Source organism: Lepidochelys kempii, chromosome 13 (genome assembly GCF_965140265.1).
Source record: "Lepidochelys kempii isolate rLepKem1 chromosome 13, rLepKem1.hap2, whole genome shotgun sequence".
In the NCBI taxonomy this organism is placed as follows: Eukaryota; Metazoa; Chordata; order Testudines; family Cheloniidae; genus Lepidochelys; species Lepidochelys kempii.
In genome coordinates this window covers 18270437-18290288 of record NC_133268.1, presented here as the reverse complement: position 1 = coordinate 18290288, position 19852 = coordinate 18270437, and the positions used below count along the sequence as shown (strand labels likewise).

At 43.1% G+C, this 19852-nt stretch overlaps 1 protein-coding gene across 10 annotated transcripts in view; it reads left to right on the top strand.

The window, feature by feature from the left end:
• NCOA3 (nuclear receptor coactivator 3) overlaps positions 1-19852 on the top strand; it is a 168674-nt gene that overhangs the window by 107119 nt on the left and 41703 nt on the right. For all 10 annotated transcript variants that reach the window (XM_073309495.1, XM_073309499.1, XM_073309498.1 and 7 more), the window contains one exon: positions 1931-2006. The gene's annotated coding sequence lies outside the window, so the exon portion shown is untranslated. The remainder of the gene's footprint in view (positions 1-1930; positions 2007-19852) is intronic.

The window sequence follows — 19852 nt, the reverse complement described above, 5'->3', positions numbered from 1 at the left end:
CTTGCACGGATTTGCCTGCAAGAAAATCAGTTATTGCAGGATTCTGAAGAAGAATGGACACTGCTGGACAGTGTTTAGTTCCAACAGGTTTTCCAAACTGATTTGAGATTGATGACTATGGTGACTTCACAATCACTTAACAAAATCAAAACTTGACTTAAAATTTAGAAATTTTAATATTAATCTCTAAAATAATTAATGATGTCTTGATAAACCTATTTGGTCATCTGCAGGCAAATTTCACTTCTCGTTTTCTTCCTACGGTCTCTTCAGTAGAGAACTTCTATAAGTGGTCTCTGTAGCCCTTTTGGAGGTAATATCATGCCATTGAAGATTGAATATAGTCAGTAATTGGTCAGTAATAAGGCTGATTTGAGTTTTTACTGAGATACCCATCTGAAGGGCTTCATTTTCTGTAACGTCCAAATGTAATTAAGGGGTTTTGATGGAGCAAATAGTGCTTAGCACTATTATGAATTATTTTTTTCACTTTTTTTGGTCTTCATTCTAGTTTCTGTGATTTGTGGAGGTTGATTTAGCATAAAACACTATTACAAAGGTGTTTAATTAGGAGACAGTTTACTCCTGATGCTTATTCTTATGTGACCACGTTGTCAATCACCCCTCTAATTGGTAAGTCTGTTCATATGAATAAAGCTATAGTCAGTATTGTCAAAGAAGTGGTTAAAACAGCAGATGACTTCATACACACCCAGTTGATCTGAAAGGCTTCAGTTTAATTTCTTAAGAATGATCTGCTTGGATAAAGCTCTTCACCTGACTACTAGTGATTATCTACTAAGTAGTCTGAGTAGAAGTATCAATTTTGAAACTCTTGATTTTGGATAGGACTATAGTGTGTACTTTTACATGTGAATGCCTCATAAATATTTCCCAAGAGCAATTTGTTTTTCTAATTAGCTTGAACAGCCTCTGCTTTACATAGTGCTTCAAGCAGTTTTCAATAAATCAATTCAATCACGCAGCTGTTGTTTGAAACTTTTCCTTAAGTTACTGTAATTCTGAATAGAGACCCAGAAATGCTCACTAATTAGTACACTTAATCATACCTTGTACAATATGCACCACAAAATGGAATATTTATTCTCAGAACTTCACAGGAAAACTAGGCAGTAGGAACTTGACAATCTACATTTTTTCCTTCTGCTTTGAAAACAGTTTGCTGTTCTTGCATGATGCACATGGCAGTGTGCTCATGTACAGGGAAGATGTGTCTGCAGGCTCAGTTTTTACTGGCTGGTCATAATGTTACAAAAATTCTCATTTTGACCTGGAACTTTCCATGCTTGGTCTTGGATGTGTGTTTTGAAGGAGAATTAAAACTGAAAAACTGGCTGTAGCAATTATCTTTTCTGAATGAAGGAAAAGAAAATATTTCAACTTTTAAAAGGAATTTAAGACTTCTTGTGTACACTGATAGTTCTAAAGGATGAACTTTTAAAATTACAAACTTCACAAGTGACTAGACCTTCGTATGTACGAGAATTGAATACATTTTTAAAATGATGTAGTTGTAAACAGTTGTAACATCGCTTTGTTATTTTGTGTATATAGTAAGTGGTAGAGTCGAAAACCTGTGGATTTATGAAGAGAGCATCACAGATGGCTTCTTTCTTTTCCTTTTTAAAAAATGTAAAGGAGGAAAAAGTAAAACGTAACTTATCTTAATGTACTATTAGAGATGCAACATAAACTTTGGAATTGGAAAATTAAATGTTCCAATAACAATGTGATCTTGTCCAACAATTACAGTAAAGAATAGCAACAGCTGTGAAGCAGGTTTCAAACTGGAAATCTCCAGATTAGAATAAATAAAAGGTTTTTTAAAATTTTAAACACTTCATGTTTAACTTTAATATTAACTATAAAATAAAAAAAGCAATATTTATGCATAGGTTTTCTTTTCCAGGAGGTGATTTACAATGATTACTGATCCTGATGGTCCACTGAAAACTCTTCTCTGCTTGAATGTGTGTTAAGGACAAGTAAGTGACTGCTTTTAAATCCTGGCTATATCCAGCTGAAAAATGACTCCTCCTTCCTCATTTAAAGCTATTAAATTCAAGTGTAACTACAAAGACCATAAAAGTTGTATTCACAGTATTTAACCACTTGACTGCTGCCAGAAAGTGTCCTCTAAGTGCAATTTCCTATAGAATCTTATCCAAATAAATAGAACATCATCTGTATCTATGGCTATCCAAAACTATACAAATTGTTTTCTGTTATATGAATAATGTTTTTAGTCAGTGTCATTGGAAAACTGTGGTGCTATTATTTACCCATACTTGTTTTCAAAGGAAGTGGATAACAAGGAATGAAATTTCTTAATGGACTTCCCAATGGTTCTCTCTATATTAGATTATTAAATCAAAGTTGAAAGAGGTGACTTATGAGATTGTGGGTTGTTTTTTTTAAACAAACTGAAATCTTACAATTTAGATATTAATGGGCTAGTCTGAGTTATATCATGGTTTTTTAGAGAGTGAATTGTTTAATATTTTTATTGGTATAAAAATTAAAAATAAGATGGTCTTCCTAGAGATTGGATGAAAAGTATCCATGTGATTCTTCATAATTGGCCATAACGGGAATGGTGATAGCCTTGCTGTGCCTTCTTCACTCTGAATTTTTTAAATGTTAGAACAGTCTACTTACTATAACACTATATGCTACAAATCCATATTTCCAGTAAAGTGTTTATAGATGGATAAGAATTTTAAAATTAATATTAAAGTTGCAATTTTGTGTGCATAAGTAACCACTTTCCTGCACAAGTTAAACCTTTATAACAAAGCCATTTACAATTTTTTGGCTTGAAAATATGTTCCTCAGTAGTTATTGTAAGTTGCATGACTACAAAATAAATAAATAAAGCTGAAACTACCAAGCACAACATTTTTGTACTCCTGTTCATTGAAAACTACCATGTTGTTTTAACCTTTTAATTTCTGTATATCATATTGCTTTTGGGGGTGCAGGGGTGCTATTCTGTTAATTGTATTGTAAATGTACTATGCACGAAGTTAGGGAAAGTTATCTTATATGTTTTAGTAATATATTTAATGAAATGTTTCTTAATTCTAACAAACCATAAGCCAAAGAATGTTCAAGCCTGGTGGTTTTTTGAAAAATGGCCCACTGAAGGCAATGGGGTTGCACAGGTGCAACTGAGGGAAGAATTTTCCCTGTGGAATCCTACTGGTTAGCACTACTGAAGCATGCGCCAGAAAGAAGCTATCACGTTTTAGCTCACAGGTTGAGTTTACAGGACTGGCCGGCACTTGCAAACTTTATTTTACTAGTAAACTGAGGAAGTTTTGATTTCTGTTCAGAGACACAAATTTGGAACTCACAATGTCATTTTTTCAGAGACACTTTTCCAAGTAGTGCCTCACTTCAATAAAATATCCAGTTTCTTTTTAGAAAAACATGAAGCACCTGTAGTAATTGAACCTTCATATTTGTTGGATAAACAGCATTATTGCTGTGTTTTTAATTTGTGATTTTAACATTAATAACTCACTGGATAATTGGTTCTGTTGCTAAGGTCTCTTGTAGCTTGAGGAATAGTGCAGGGTAGCTATTAAGAGTTTGCATGGTAGGTCCCTATACAGCCTCTGTGGGCTTGCTTGGTTAAGAAACTGCAAAGCCTTCTTAGGCATTACATGTTTTTCCAAGCCTCCTTAGGGGTGATGGTAATATTGGTAGGGAAAGAAAAAGTCATACACAGGCGATTGATTCAGGCTTATGTCTGGAGAAGTTGCCACAATCTTTATGGCCCCCAAATAATTGATAGATATGCTATAATAAGGAGGTGGGGAGCTCTGCTTAAACAATTCTCTGCTCTTCTTTCTTCCTCCCCCCAATAACCCAAGCATTGTAGCTTAAGAAAAAATCCTCCCTTTTTAAAACTACCCGAATAGACATAGTGTTACATACTCTAATTCTTTAGGTTTTTCAGATAACATATAAAGTCTGTATATTTTTCTATTTAATTAAATTACTAGCTTTCATTTTTAGCAACATGGGTATATGCTACTTTAAGTAATACTGAAATCAAATGATATTTCTAGTATAAATTCTAAATTGCTAAATTCAATCCTGTTAGCATGTCACGTTCTAAACTGCATCACACTGAAATTTCACATTTTATATCCAGGCTATGTTCAGCAATTTAAAATATTTTAAACTGTTTTGGTAGCTTCTTTTAAATTAAGAAATGTGCACTGTGCTTCTGACATGTTTGTTGTGCCCACACCCTTCCTGAGCTATCCTCAACCCTTTATCTTATTTTAAGCACTTCCTCTCTCTTTCCATAGCAGCTTCTAGCATTGCAGCGGTATGTTTCTGCCTTGGAATGCAGTTGCTGGGAGAACAGCACCAAACCTAGTGTGTATATGTGTCACCTGCTCAACAACACTTGATTCTTTCGTAGCTATGTGGGTTATAGACCTAGGACTTTATGAGTGTGAGTGTTGAGTGTAACCTTCAGATAACTCTAATCCTAGATTTTTGCATGATCATACTGTTTACATAAATTACTTTTTAAAATTTGAAGCTTCTTTTTTTTCAGATGAGCTGAACTAACTTCCTAACATTTTTTTTAATCTGCAATTTAGCTGAAGTAAATACTACTCATGCAGGTATTTGATGATATTCTGCCATCTAGTGGCAATTGGACAACTCATCATTTGTTTTTCTTGGGCACATATAAGTTGTCACTGTTTTAAATGTATTATATTTTATGAATGTACCATAAACGAACATCTGGTTTAAAAAAGGATGACTTTCCTCATGTTTGCTTTTCCACAGTCGTCAAACATTGGGATTTGCCTCCACTAATTTGACATGGTATGTCAAATAGGTAGTTATAAACTACAGTAACTCCTCGCTTAACGTTGTAATTATGTTCCTGTAAAATGCGTGTTTAAGCGAAACAATGTTAAGCGAATCCAGTTTCCCCATAGGAATTAATGTAAATAGTGGGGGGTTAGGTTCCAGGGAAATTTTTTTCACCATACAAAAGATTATATTATACACTTATACACAGTATAAGTTTTAAACAAATAATTTAATACTGTACACAGCAATGATGATTGCGAAGCTTGGTTGAGATGATGAAGTCGGAGCGTGGAAGCGGGTGGGATATTTCCCAGGGAATGCCTTACTGCTAAATGATGAACTAGAACTCAGCTGAGCCCTCAAGGGTTAACACATTGTTGTTAATGTAGCCTCATACTGTACAAAGCAGCATAAATGGAGGGAGGGGAGACAGCATGGCAGACAGAGACACACACCCTGTGTTTGAGAGAGAGAGAGATGCGCATTGCCCCTTTAAGTATGCTGACCCCACTCTAAGTACACTGCCTTTTTAGATCAGAAAGTTGAATCAGCAGCTGCTACTAGCAAGCTCCCTCCTTCTTGAGCCCTGTTGTGCCCCCCCTCCCCCCCCCCCACAGCAAGCAGGAGGCTCCTGAGACAACTTTAAGTGAGAAGTTACTGTATTTTGAATCAGAATTTGGAGCATAAATGTTTCCTGGCTTATTGTCAGTGGAGTCTTTGGCTACATTTGTATGTTTAGACATCTTTTGAGAATAGTTTTATTTTGAGCTATACTACATTTGTATTGATCTTTTTTCACTGCCCTTTAATTTTTTTAAATACTGTACTAATCTGCTATCTAGTTTTGAAGTAATCCCTTTCCAGTCAAAACTAATGCATCAATTGGTGGTGGTGTTTGTAAATATTACTTTACTATATTATTTTATAAGTGTGTTAAACAGTGTGGTAGTGTTCATATTAACACATGGAGAGTGTGTGTGTAAACAGATGTATATATTTTTTAACTTTACAGTGAGTTCACAGCAATCCAGAGTGTGCTCCTGGTTTGAGCCAAGTAGTTCTCTGTTCTGAGCAGCAATCATTAGAGATCTGCCTTGCTGTGTGAAGAATGACCTTTTGAACTCTCCATCCACAACCAACATCCTAACATAATAGCAACTGCTCCACACAATAATTTTGTTGTGTATCCCTGTCCTCTCAATTTAGCTAGCAAGAGCGAGAACAGACAGTGTTGTGGTTTTCCAGAAGCAAAAAGCAAAAGACAAGTCAGTCAAGGTTAGTACATCAGAAGCAATCCACCCACTTTTTTTTTTTTTTTTTGGCCTCTTGTCCCGGAAGCATTTAGTGTAGTCTCATGATGACTCAGTTCTTGGTTCCCATTCTATCTTTTCTCTTTCATCTCCTAAATCTTAAGAAAAAATCCAGTTGCAAGAGAATAAGAAGTGTGGATGATGTTAGGGGTAGGGTATGGTGTGTGAAAAGGGAGAGGAAGGGCATCAAGGAGAAATCCCTAGCTGCAGGGACTTCACAGCTAGTCTCTCCCAGGTCTCTGTCCCCCTTCATTTCCAATAGTGTTGACTTTGCAGCCATACCATAAACCTCCTGCAGCTTTGATCCTTCAGCCCTAGAAACCTTTGTATCAGTGGCTTGCACTTGTGTGAAAACTGGACTGCTGGTGGATTGGCTCAACACAAATAGTGGTTCTTGGCAAATGGAGTCTTCAGACCCATTTTTTCCCCAGGAGATTTGCCAGCATCTGGGCTCTGTGATTTGATAGAATAGTTTGCGTCCAGCCAGTTGGCATAACTATCCTGTTTCTGCTCCTGATCCTTTGACACCAATTCTTGTAACATACATTCTTGTAGCACTGGGACAGAGAACTGAATTTTTGCTTCCCACCCCACCCCTAATTTGGAAAATCCTGAAAAAAGGATAGACGTGGAGACAACCTTTCTGACCTGAAGTGGGCCTGCCCTCCTTGATTCTAGTACATAATGAGCCTAACTGTGCCACATTTCTATTGGACTGGATCTCCTCTCTCAGCTACAATCCTGTCCTTCAACCTAGAACACTTTGGTTTTAGCAGCATTTGGACAGAGCAGTGCAGATGTGTAACCAAAGTTTTTTCCAAGGAGGTTATTGTTTGTGTAACATAGCAGGGTATGGTTGATGTCTCGCTCCTTTTCTCAGTTTTAACACACTTTACTTCCCCTCTTTGAAAAAGAAAGAGGTGAATATGTAATCCATCTTTGTTCAGCATTCTTGGAATTTCACAAAGGTGTTTTGCCCAAGTTGTGTCCAGATCTTTGTTGCAGCAGAAGTAACATTGAGTTCTGAAATGTTTACCTACCTTCAATTCATAGCTTTAAAAAGCTACGTTTGTCAGTTTTGAAGGTTATAACAAGAGACGTTAGGTCATCAAGGTTACAGTGGCATGTTGTTGGTTTAAGGATTGTACTCTATTAACCTCTGAACAAGCCAAATTGCTGCATATAAAGTTCCATTTTGGAAGAGACATGGAAACTTCCTGGGCTCAGAGCGAGGAAGCATCACCTTCTTTAAATTCATATGGACCTAGTTATTGCTTCACAGCTTTTTCTGCATTACCATTTTAATTTGTCCTTGACTGCTGACAGTTGTTGGCCATACAGCAATGGAAAATTTGGGACATACAGCAAAGGACAATTACTTAATGGTCTTTCTGTTTTTTGTAGTTTTCACTTCTCCCATCCTACGTCCCTCCTAGGTCCCCCTCAGGAAGTGTCATTTGATTTTTTTTTTTCCCTTTTATCTTCTTTATTCCTTTGCTCTGAAAGTCTCTCACTGGAAATGAAATGGGAAAATTGACTTATATTCTGGCATTGATTGAGAGATCTTTTACCTCTTTGGTGCTTTGAGATGGAGCCATAATGCTGACTGTAATGACTGTTTCTGGACAGGATGGAAAAAGGGAGGACTACAAGGGCTTGTCTTCACTGCCGGGGTAAGTCGACCTAAGTTACGCTACTCCAGCTATGTGACTAATGTAGCTGGAGTCAGCATAGCTTAGGTCGACCTACCCTGGTGTCTTCACTGTGCTGCGTGGACGGGAGACTCTCTCTGGTCGACAGGCCTCAATCTTCTCAGGGAGCTGGAGTACTGGGGTTGACCGGAGAGCACTCTGCCATCAATTTAGTGGGTCTTCACTAGACCCGCTAAATAGACACCCACTGCATCGATTGCAGCAGCATCAATCTCCCCAGTAGTGAAGACAAGCCCCAAGAAACAGCATTACCAGTAAGTAATTTTCAGTTCTATAACAAATAAAGACATGGGATGAAATCCTGATCCATTGAAGTAAAATGCAAATTTTCATTCATGGTTCCTGTCCTTGAAGAACATAGTCAAAACAAATAAGATTAAAGAACAAAATGTGGGTTCTTAGGGTCTATAGTACTTAGAGTACGCAGAAGTTTTAACTGTAGCGGGGCTCATGTGAGTGCTTTAAAAATAGCTGTGTAGATGGCACTGTGAAGTTGTGGCTCAGATTCTGAAGCCGGGGTGTGGGAGGATTCTGAGGCTGAGCTCCAGCCTGAGCTGTAACTTCAAAGCGCTGTCTATTTTTAGAGCGGTAGCCCAAGCCCCACTAGCCTTAGTCTGTCGACCCAGGCTTCCCTGGGCTTTGTAGACATGTCCTTAGTGGTTTGTGTTTCTGATATATGTGCTCTTTAACATTGCCATCCTTCTGCATGTAAACCTTACCATTCTTCTGTGTATGTTGGTAGTAATGTAATTTCTTGTCATATCTTGTGCAATGCGAATAGTGCCTATACAATGAGAATGTTTTGGCTAAATAATATGGCCATGAACTACAATATTTACTGACTTCATTCTGATATAATACATGATGTTGGACTGGGAACTCAATAGTGAACACAGTTCATTATGCTATAGGTGCAATTTCAGTAATACAAGCTTTAAATCAAATAAATGTATTGATTTGAGGCGCACAAAACTGCACAGATCCAAACTGTCTTGCAAGAGTTAGTGAAATGACTCCATTTCTTTAAGCAGACTTTGGTTTGACCTTTGCTGGAAGAGAAATATGCCAGAAAGTAAAGCCAGTCCAAAGAAAGGAATAGATGTTGAGGTAGATGTTTTATTTGCCCTCGAGGCTAGAAGCAGGATACCAGATATAACATGAAATATTGGCTTTAATAGTTTGTCCTGTTTTGATACTTGAATAAAATAATTGATTCAGAGATCTGACACTATGGGGTAAAATTTGAAAGAGATACACAAATTTTACTGTGCCATTTCCATTAAATCACCAGAAGTTATACTAAACCCCTTACCCTAATGCTTCTCCTCCCGCCATGTGACACTTTCCATCTAAAAGTTTCCTTTGCAGAACAGAAATGTGAGAGGACCCAAAGGATGCATAGAAACCTATTATTGTTGGAGGATAGACAATTAACTGTTAAACACTCACTTTGATGGTATATGCTAATTCTCCTTCAAGTGACTGTGCTTATATACATTCCACTGCCGGTGTTTGTGTGTCCAGTGCACTTGAGTTAGAGACTTTTGCTTGCAGTGTCAATAGATGGTGCATGTGCCCCAGTGCTGTCACTCAAAGGCATAAAAGGGATGTGGTGGTTGCCTCCCTCTCAGTTCATTCTCATTGCCTGTGGTGAGAGTTGGAGCTCCCTGTAGCATTTGCTTCGGATAGCCCGATTTCAGAACTTTATAGTTCGTATATAGTTATTATTTAGTGGTAGTAACTTAATTTAGTTCTTTGAGTAGATGCAGCTGTGTATTCCATGTGAGTGTGTGCATGCACCAGAGCCAGAGAACTTTTGCCTAGAAGTAACCATAGGGGTAGCACTCATGCCCTACGACCATAGCTCCTTCCTGGGCCGTAGAAGGGCAGTACCACCCTAACCCCCTGAGTTCCTTCTCACCACCTGTGGCTAGAGTCAGAGCTCTGTGTGGCATCTTCACCTCACACTTTCTCTGTTTTCTGAGAACTTTTCTTGTATATCGTAGTAGTACCTTAGGTTTAGTTTGTGGTAGTAGAGTGACTGGATGCCCTGTGTGATGCCTTCACCAGAGTTCAAGCATTGTCTGTCATGTATGGTGGCTATCCCCAACAGCAATCCCCACACAAGATGCTACTTGTGTCTTGGTGAGGGACACATTAAGGAGAGGTGCTCCATGTGCAAGTCGTTCCCCAAGAGGACTCAGGTGGGAAGAGACTTGGGGTTGAAGCAGTACCTTCTGGAGCAGGCCTTGAGGCCTGCTTTGGCACCTAAGCCCTCTGATCAGCAGTTGTCTTCGGATCCACAAGTGATGCCACCCTGTGCTTGGACTCTGATGTTTCCCCCAAGAGGAAGAGGAGTTGTTCACCCTCCTCTAGTGCGATGAAGAAGAGGTCCCATAAAATGAGTCAGGACCATTCCAGGGCTTGGGGAGACTCCTCTTCCTCTTCTAGGAGGAGTGCTGACTGGCACCATTCTTCATCCGGCATGCAGGATGGAGCAGGTCTGTCCAACCGCTCCTCAGTACCACGCCGAGAGCAATGAGGGCCCGTATTGTCAACTCTGGTGTCTCCTGAGTCCGGTACCTGTGATGTCGGCACCAGCATCAACCGTATCCATGCTGATGGCATATGAGGCAGCATCAGACCTGCTTTTTCTCTCGATCCTGGACTATCTGTTTCTTCAGGAGTTCTCTGATGCTATGCCTTCTACTGACTCATCCTCTGTTGTGCCATTGGCACCTTCTGACCATGTTGCAAAGCCAATGGCTCTGTCAGCACTGCAGCTCACACCACCTGGTCTGCAGACTATGGAGCTGAGGCTAGACCTGGCACTGAAAACCCCCTCAGTCCTGGTGCATACTTCAGCACAGGCATTGTTTTGGTGACAGATCCATCATAGAGTTTGGTACCAGCCTCGGTGCTGATGCCTCTCCTGGTACTGGGTAGGAGTGTGTCTCATTCAGTGCCTCTTGTGCAACTCCCCACTTCTCTTTGGCATTAATGCCGCCCCCTTATTGAGGTTCAGAGAAGTCTAAGTAGTTGTTTGCCCCATCAGGGCTGACTCTCTTTGTCACCAGAGAACTTTGGTTTTCCTCAAGATCCAGGTCAGGGTCATCGTTCTGGTCCGATAAGCACCAGATCCTCGGATCACTCTTGGTGCTGAAATTGGCATCTGTCCCACAGTTGGGACAAGGGCTTTTGGCCCTGTGCCTACAGGCTACTCTTGCTTTATCCATGTACCCTGTGGCCTCCTTGGAATCCCTGGGATGCTTCTCTGTCCCTGACGTCCTGCTTCTCGACCCACTCCAGAGTAAGATCACTGGTCCCAACGGTGACCCCCCCTCCCACTCCCACACCATGTCAACTGCAAGTAACCACTGAGTCCCTTCCTCTTGGACTTACGGTTTTTTTCCCAATCGACCATGTGGTGCAAAACGCCGCTTTGTCCACCCTGGTGAATATACTGTGCCCAAATCTTTCTCTCCCTCAGTGCCCAAGTACTTTAAGGTGCATCAGGACCTCTTGAGACATATGGCAACTACCAGGAGGAATTCCTGCAGGAAAATACACACACACACACTGCTGGATATTCTCCAACCATCAGCTCCAGGGGGATTAACTCTCCTGATAAATGAGGCTCTCCTGGAGCCTGCAAAAGCCCTGTAGAATACCCAAATGTCATTGTCCCCTACACCAAAGCATTGGGAGAAATTATACTTCATTCCCAGGCAAGGGTTGGAGGGTTTCTACTCACACTCAGCCCCCGAACTCCCTGGAAGTGACTACAGCAAAACCAAATGCTGAAAAGGGCAGATATAAATCCACCCTGAAGGACAAAGAATCCAAAAGAATGGTCTAAATGGGGAGGAAGATTTATACCTCCTCTTCTCTGCAAATATGCCTTGCTAACGAACTAGCAGATGTTGCTCTCAATATGACTGTCAATTGATAGGCCATGTCTAAATTCGCAGATAGGATGCCAGAACCCTCTAGGGAAGTGTTTATGGCATTCATTTTGGAAGGCCATATGATAGCCAAGACCTCATTGCAGTCAGCTCTGCATGTGGCAGAACTTGTGACCAGAATTATGGTATTGGCTGTGACCATGAGGAGAGCATAGCTGCAGAATTTGGGCATTGCGCCCAATATGCAGCAGACTATTGAGGACTTCAGGTTTGATGGCTGGGTTTTGTTTTCAGAAAATACTGATAAGACCTTGCATTCTTTTAAAGACTCAGGAGCTACTTTGCATGCTTTAGGAGTATATGCTCTGGCCATAAATAGATGCCACTCTAGCAGTCAGCAGCCACAACAGCAATACCATTCACAGCATTCTTTCAGACAATCCTCCCATCCTGTGTGACAGCCGGAATACTCCAGAAAGAGCCACAGATCCCAAAGGAGAAGTTCCTCTGATTCTGGATTTAACCAGCTGGCCACCCTTAGCCAAGCGCCCATTTTGACTCTTGTGTTCAGGACAGCGATTCAGTAGTAACCTCTCCTCTGTCCTCCATGTTCAGGTATAGGCTGGCCCACTTTTACAATGTTTGGGTCTCGATTATAATCCTAAGCGCCATCAGATTGGATTATGCCATGAAGTTCCTCTCTGTCCCTTCTCCCCACCTCTGTGCCGCATCCCTTTTCAGGGACACTTCTCATTAAATTTATCATGGCTGGCCAGCACTACCAGTACACTGAGCTGCCTTTTGGCCTATCTTCTGTCCCACCAGGTTTTTAGCAATGATTTAGTGTATGATTGTGGTAACAGAATACCTCAGGAAGAAGGGAATTCATATCTTCCCATATCAGGGTGATTGGTTACTGAGGGCCAACTCCAGAGTGCAAGTCTTCTCTCTCATTCCTTTCACGCTACACCTGCTCAATTGTCTAAGTTTCATCCTAACCAGTGGAAAGTCAACACTGGGTTCCAACTCAAAGAATTGAGTTCATTGGGGCCGTGATAGACTCCACAAATTCAAGAGCATTTTTACAGACTAAGTGATTCCAGGCAATCCACCACCTATGTCTGGAGCTGTAGTCTTAACCACAGACTGAGTATGCCTGAGGTTGCTAGGCCATATGCCTGCATGCACACAGGTAATTCAGTATACCAGGTGGTGCCTGCGTCCTCTTCAGATGTGTGATTGGCCTTCACCAACCAGGACTGTAGTCACTGTTGCCTCCTTAATAGGTTGGGAAGTACATCTGGACTTGCTGCAAGTTCAAGGCCTGTGGTCAGAATGAGAAGTTTCTCTTCATATTAAAGTCTTGAAGCGTCCTGCCATCTACAGTGCCTCTCAGGCCATTCAGAGTCACATCAGGGGCTCAGGGGTTCTCATACACACTGATAATACCACCATGATATAGTATATGAACAGACATGTAGGAGCATATGCCAGTGTGCTTTGTTGGGAGGCAATCAGGTTGCATTCAGGAAAACATTCCCCCCATGGCCGATCACTTATCTGGGACCCACAACAACCTGGCAGGTCACCTCAGCAGGAATTTCTCCCTGACTTACGAGTGATCTCTGAATCCCAGCATCCTATGGCTCATCTTTGCAGTTTGGGGCATTCTGACAATTAACCTGTTAGTCATGAGAGAAAACAAGAAATGTCAGCTGTTCTGCTCCTGAGGAGGTCTCAGTCCAGTCTCCTAGAACAATGCTTTCCTCCTGAGCTGGGACTCGATATTTGTTTGATTTTTCTGGGTGAGGGCTGTGCGAGAGACAAATATCCTATTTGTATTTCCTTCCCCATCAGGACTTTCATCTCATGAAAGAGGCAGTGGAACCTGCATTAGAGCCAGGCCCTGATCTCAAAATCAACCAGAAGTCTGCCACACACACACTGCTTCTGATTTGAAGTACAAGCAAATGTCACGCTTCATCTTCTCTGTCAGCTTAAAAGTTTTTCCCAAGCATTCTGACCCAGACAAGACCACTATGTCTCGGACTTCTCCCAGAAAATCTTCTGGTAAATCCTCTAATATTGGTTCAAGGCTTCACAAATCTAAGCGCTCATCAGTCCCCTCTGAGGCAGCACCATCGACTCTGGCTCCTTTGTGCTGTTGAGACAAGTGTCTTCACCCATGCTGAATCATCCTCCTCCCTTCAGTAGATTCAGTGTGTTTTGGTTCCACCAGCACTGTCAATGAACCTTCTGTTTCATCTCTGTTAGTCATCTTTCTTACCAATTACGCCAGCACTGATCACGTCTCTGGCTTTCTGCACACCGTAACCCTTACTTCCTTTGGATCCTAATGTGTTTCCAAAAACCCAGGCCACATAGAATCCCAACAGGAACTGCTTCTCCCTATTTTGAGGAAGCTTACATTTCTTCTTCAGACTCAGAAAGGGAGGAACCTGTCTCACCTTTGAGATCCTTTAGATCATCTTGCTGATCTTTGTTACAAGACCTAAAGGTCAGGACTGGTCTTCCTACAGGGAAGTCCCGGTACCCCATCCTGCTGAGCCAGGGTCCTCAAGCCTCCTCCAGTGCGCGTGCGCACGCACACACACGTGGGGACACACGCATCTGCAGAAAGACACTGACACTGAAAATCAGCTCTGCGTGGGAAGACTCCACTCAGGAGTTGCCCAGGACTTAAGTGCACACCCCCTCTGGAGTGTAAACCCAAAATTGTATTGTCTTGCACGGCAAAGAAATCTATACAGTGTAACCTCATGAAAATCCCTCAGTGTGGAGGAAGATATGCCCAGCTTCCTCCCCCCTCCACCCCCGGTTATTAATTGCACAAACTGGATTAAAGAAAACAAAACCAGTTTATTAACTACAAAGGATAGATTTTAAGTGATTTTAAGGGTTAGCAAACAGATCAAAGCAGATTACTGAGCAAATAAAACACACGTGCAAACTAAGCTCGGTACACTAAAGAAACTGGTTACAAGTAGTAATTTCTCACCCTAAATGTTGTTTTAGGTCTTTCTTTCACAGGCCAGACACCTTTTCTGGCCCCGGGCTCAGCTCTTCTCCCTCCCTTAGTCCTTGTTTCTTAAATTTTCCAGCAGTCATCCTGGGCGGGGATGGGATTCAGTGAAGACAGAACCCTGATTAACTCACTTCCCTGCCTTAAATAGGATTTACATATGGCAGGAATCCTTCGTTGCCCAGTTTGGTCTCCACCCCTTTTTTGGAAAAATACTAGCAGGCTTAAGATGGGGTCCAGTACCAGGTGACATGATCACATGACCCTGCAGTGTCAAAGCAGCATCCCAGGAAGCTTCTCAGGAAGGCGGGAGATTAGTAACTTCAAAGTCCTATTATCTTGTCTAATGACCCATCCAGGCTGATTGCCTACTATCTGATCGGCATTCCCCAGGTGCAAGCACTTTTGCAATCAATACATAGTCAATATTCTAACTTCAGATACAGAAATTATACATGCATACAAATAGGATAATCATATTCAGTAAATCATAACTTTTCCAATGATATCTCACATCACTCACCATACGTAAAACGTATCTTAGTTAGACCATATTCATATCACAGCAATATCCCCATGAAGAATATGGGGCGTAGTGTCACACTGAGGTATCTGTTGCATCTGAAATCATCATGCCTTTCAGTTAGTTCCAAGAGGGGTCATGTGGCTTCTGTTTTCTGCACTGCATCCACCAGTAGATGAGTTTTCCGTCTTTCTCTCATCTTCTCTTTTTCTGAGACTCTTGTAAGATCTGCTCAACGTTTACCCTCCTGTGTCTGATCCTGCATCTGTATGGGATCTCAACTGAATTCTCTCCAAACTCCTAGGGCCCACCTTCGACCCTATGGATTCCGCCTCACTATTGTTATTGTCTACAAAAACAGCTTTTCTGGTGGCAATCACTTGTGCTAGGAGGTTTTCAGAGCTTCAGGCTCTCCTGGGTGATCCTCCTTTCACAGTTTTCCATAAAGAAAAGATTTCCTTTAGGCCACACCCTAAATTTATGCCTGAGGTAATATCAGCTTTCCACCTGAATCAAATATTCATTTTCTGTTTGTTTGTTTTTTTTGTTTGTTTTTTCCCAAAACCCCATTCTTCTGAAGATGAAGAAACGCTTCAGACCTTGGATGTTTGTAGAGCTTTGGCAATCTAACTGGATGACTCAAGACTACCCCCAGGCTTTTTGTAGTCTATGATGAGTGACCCATAATTCTATCAGTGTCATCTCAGTGAATTTTGCTCTGAATTTTTAACTGCAGTAAGCGCTGCTACAATCTTGCTAAGTCTCTCTTCCACCAAGAAAAACAGCTGCACTAAGCACATTAAGTTGTCAGAGTGCGTCCACAGTACCGAGGCTAGCATCGATTTTCAGAGCGTTGCACTGTGGGTAGCTATCCCACAGTTCCAGCAGTCTCTGCCGCCCATTGGAGTTCTGGGTTAAGCTCCCAATGCCTGATGGGGCAAAAACATTGTCGCGGGTTGTTTTGGGTACACGTCGTCAGTCGCCCCTCCCTCCATGAAAGCAACGGCAGACAATCGTTTTGCGCCTTTTTTTCCATGTGGGCGCCACACTGCTTTCAGCAGCCGGTGCAGTAAGTCTGCAAACCATCGTCATCATCCACTGCTTCCGTTGGCACTCTGCTCTCCTGGTGGTCTCGCAGGGCCGCTTTCGCTATTACTCTGCTCAGCTGCTCTTGTCTCGCCATACCACAGCAAGCATGCAGACCGGTCAGCTGTTGTGTCCTGGCAGCAGACGGTGCAGTAGGTCTGCAAAACTGGTCATCCAACCACCGCTTCCCCTGCAACTCTGCTCTCCTGCAGATGCCATACCACAGCAAGCATGGAGCCCGCTCAGATCACTGCAGCAGTTATGAGCATTGTAAACACCTCACGCGTTATCATGCAGTATATGCAGAACTAGAACCTGCAAAAGCAGGCGAGGAGGCGACGGCAGCGCGGTGACGAGAGTGATGAGGACATGGACACAGACTTCTCACAAAGCACGGACCTCAGCAGTTTGGCCATCCTGGTGGCAATGGGGCAGGCTCATGCCGTGGGATGCTGATTCTGGGCCCGTGAAACAAGCACAGGCTGGTGGGACCGCATAGTGTTGCAGGTCTGGGATGATTCCCAGTGGCTGCGAAAATTTTGCATGCATAAGGGCACTTTCATGGAACTTTGACTTGCTTTCCCCTGCCCTGAAGCGCAAGAATACCAAGATGAGAGCAGCCCTCACAGTTCAGAAGCGAGTGGCGATAGCCCTCTGAAAGCTTGCAACGCCAGACAGCTACCGGTCAGTCGGGAATCAATTTGGAGTGGACAAATCTACCGTGGGGGCTGCTGTGATCCGAGTAGCCAACGCAATCACTGAGCTGCTGCTATCAAGGGTAGTAACTCTGGGAAATGTACAGGTCATAGTGGATGGCTTTGCTGAAATGGGATTCCCTAACTGCGTGCAATAGACTGAATGCATATCTTGGGTCCAGACCACCAAGGAAGCCAGTACATAAACCAAAAGGGGTATTTTTCAATGGTGCTGCAAGCACTGGTGGATCACAAGGGACATTTCACCAGCATTGATGTGGGATGGCCGGGAAAGGTACATGACATTCGCATCTTCAGGAACTCTGGTCTGTATGTACAGCTGCTGCAAGGGACTTACTTTCCAGACCAGAAAATTACTGTTGGGGATGTTGAAATGCCTATAGTTATCCTTGGGGTCCCAGCCTACCCCTTAATGACATGGCTTATGAAGCAATACACAGGCAGCCTGGACAGTAGTAAGGAGCAGTTCAGCTATAGGCTGAGCAAGTGCAGAATGGTGGTAGAATGTGCATTTGGATGTTTAAAAGTGTGCTGGCTCAGTTTACTGACTCAGACCTCAGCAAAACCAGTATTCCCATTGTTATTACTGCTTGCTTTGTGCTCCGCAATATCTGTGAGAGTAAGGGGGAGACATTTATGGCAGGGTGGGAGGTTGAGGCAAATCTCCTGGCCACTGATTATGCGCAGCCAGACACCAGGGCGGTTAGAAGAGCACAGCAGGGCGCGCTGCGCATCAGAGAAGCTTTGAAAACCAGTTTCGTGGCTGACTACGGTGACTTTCGTGACAGGCTACGGTGTGACAGTTCTGTTTGTTTCTCCTTGATGAAAACCTGCCCCCTTGGTTCACTCTACTTCCCTGTTAGCCAACGGCCCTCCCCTACCTCCCTTTGATCACTGCTTGCAGAGGCAATCAAGTCATTGTTGTTTCAAATTCATGCATTCTTTATTAATTTGTCACACAAATAGGGGGATAACTGCCAAGGTAGCCTGGGAGGGGTGGGTGAGGAGGGAAGCACCAGATGGGGTGGTGGATGAGGGGAGGAGGGAAGGACAAGGTCACACTGCACTTCAAAACTTATTGAATGCCAGTCTTCTGTTGCTTGGGCAATCCTCTGGGGTGGAGTGGTTGGGTGCCCGGAAGGCGCCTCCCCCGCCCCGCCCCGCCCTCCATGTTCTTGGGCGTCTGGGTGAGGAGGCTATGGAACTTGGGGAGGAGGGCGGTTGGTTACATAGGGGCTGCAGTGGCAGTCTGTGCCTTTCCTGCACCTCAACCATATGCTGGAGCATATCAGTGTGATCCTCCAGTAGCCTCAGCAGTGCATCCTGCCTCCTTTCATCATGCTGCCACCACCTTTCCTCTTGATCCCAACCTCTCCTGTTGCTCCCACCACCTGTCCTCTCGCACATCCCTCTTGTCCTCGCGCTCATTTTGTGGTTTCCTGGACTCTGCCATTGTCTGCCTCCACACATTCTGCTGGGCTTTTTCAGTTTGGGTGGACTGCATGAGCTCAGCGAACATTTCATTGCAAGTGCATTTTTTTTCGCTGCCTTATCTGCACTAGCTACTGGGACAGAGATGCTAGTGGCAGCATTGAAACATTTGCAGCTGCGGGAGGAAAAAAAGGGAGAGTAAAATTGAAAAAGACACATTGGCCATTTAAAAGGAGGTGCTGATGTTTTCGAGTTAACATGCAGCACAAACCGAAGTAATCACCCCCCCCACACACACACCCCAATTCTCTGGGATGATCGCTTCACCCCTCCCACCACCGCGTGGCTAACAGCGGGGATGATTTCTTTTCAGCCACAGGCAAACAGCCCATCTGGAATGGCCACCTCTGAATGTCCCCTTAATAAAATTCCCCTATTTCAACCAGGTGACCATGAATGATATCAGTCTCCTGAGGATATCACAGGGAGATAAAGAATGTATGTTGCTTGAATGCCAGCAAACACTGGGACCACACGCTGCCATGCTTTCTTATGCAATGATTCTAGAGTACGTGCTACTGGCCTGACGTGGTAAAGTGTCCTACCATGGAGGACGCAATAAGGCTGCCCTCCCCAGAAACCTTTTGCAAAGGCTTTGAGAGTACCTCCAGGACAGCTTCATTGAGCTGTCCCTGGAGGATTTCCGCTCCATCCCCAGACACGTTAACAGACTCTTCCAGTAGCTGTACTGGCAGCGAATGCATCCCAAGTCTTCAGGGCAAATTAAACTGTGTATTATATTTACAAAGGTACACTCTCACCAGAGGTGCCTTCTCCGCCTTCAAGGTCCGAGACCCCAGGTTGGGAGGGTGATAAACAGTTCCTGGCTGTTGGGGAGAACGGTTTCTACGCTTGCCTGGTTTGCGCTACCTTCAAGTTCCCCCTCCTCATCATCTTCCTTGTCCTCAAAATCCTCATCCCTGTTGCTTGAGACTCCCTTGCAGGAGTCCACGTACAGGTGTGGGGTAGTTGTAGGGGCACCCCCTAGAATTGCATGCAGCTCATTATAGAAGCAGCATGTCTAGGGCTCTGATCCTGAGCAGGCATTTGCCTCTTGAGTTTTTTGGTAGGCTTGCCTGAGCTCCTTAAGTTTCACACGGCACTGCTGCAGGTCCCTGTGATAGCCTCTGTCCTTCATGCCCTTGGAGATTTTTTTCAAATATTTTGGCATTTCGTCTTGTGGAACGGAGTTCTGATAGC